The sequence below is a fragment of the Hipposideros armiger genome, unplaced genomic scaffold, assembly GCF_001890085.2.
Source record: "Hipposideros armiger isolate ML-2016 unplaced genomic scaffold, ASM189008v1 scaffold_696, whole genome shotgun sequence".
Classification (NCBI taxonomy): domain Eukaryota; kingdom Metazoa; phylum Chordata; class Mammalia; order Chiroptera; family Hipposideridae; genus Hipposideros; species Hipposideros armiger.
In genome coordinates, this window is record NW_017732046.1 from 776,633 (window position 1) to 777,792 (window position 1,160).

At 52.0% G+C, this 1,160-nt stretch overlaps 1 pseudogene; it reads left to right on the top strand.

Moving 5' to 3' along the window:
- Positions 1–155: 155 nt before the first annotated feature.
- LOC109373251 (gamma-interferon-inducible-lysosomal thiol reductase-like) lies at positions 156–874 on the top strand (annotated as a pseudogene).
- The last annotated feature ends 286 nt before the right edge of the window (positions 875–1,160 follow it).

Consider the following 1,160-nt stretch of genomic DNA (forward strand, 5'->3'; position numbering starts at 1 on the left):
AGAAAGAAAGAAAGAAAGAAAGAAAGAAAGAAAGAAAGAAAGAAAGAAAGAAAAGAAAGAAAGAAAGAAATTGTAAATATGCTCATACAGCTCAAGATCGGCAGTATTCTGGCTCCCAATGTGGCTCCCACTGTGGCTCCTGTGCCCACGTGGTAATGACCTGGTCTCCAATCCTGCTTTTCCTGCTGGTGCTTCTGCTCCAGGTCCCCGCGGTGGCACGTGAGTCCCTGCTGGGCACACTCCCCAAGGGGGAGGATCCCTGTAAAGCTGCTAACCTGTGCCTACAGGTGCCCCTCGGAAAATCCCACTTGCCACCTGTCAACGTGAGTCTCTACTACGAGGTGCTGTGTCCTAGATGCCAGCACTTCCTGGTCTGAGAGCTCTTCCTGACGTGGCTGATGGTCCTGGAAACACCTGGACCTATGGAAACACCAAGGAACAGAACATCAGTGGCAAGTGAAAGAGAGGCCCTGTGCCAGCACGGGGACGAGGAGTGCAAGCTTAACATGGTGGAGACCTGTCTGTTGGACCAGCTAGAGAGGAACGTCCTGGCCATTGTCTGCTTAGAGGAGATGTATGACATGAAGAACAATCTGAAGCCATGCCTGCAGATCTATGCCCTGAAGGTGTACCCCAGCTCCATCATGGAGTGCGCAGTGGGGGACGGCGGCACGCAGCTCTTAGATATGAACGCCCAGCTTACAGATGCTCTGTAGCCACCCACGAGTATGTGCCTTGGGTCATCGTCATTGGGAAGAAGCCCTTGGAAGATATGAGCTAGCTCCTACCCCTCAAGTGCCAGTTGTACCAGGATGAAAAGCCAGATGTCTGCCGACTCATGGCCAGCTCCCATAGAGATGACTGCCTCAGCTGACCGCCTTTGCCCTTGGAGGGAGCTGAAGGAGGAAGATCTAGCTCCCACCTGGCCCTCATTTTTCTGATCGCGACTCAGCAGCTGTCACCTGGATAACTTACACATTCCATGAAGCCCAGACTCAACGTTTGGCCCCCAAATCAAGAATCTTGCCACACTGAGAATGGTATTATGTTGAAACTAATAAACCCTTCTGGATGTTGTGACAACATCTCCCCATTCCCTGCACCCCCTGCCCCAGCCCCTGGTAACCACCTTCTTCTGTTTCTGAGTTTGACTGGTTTTT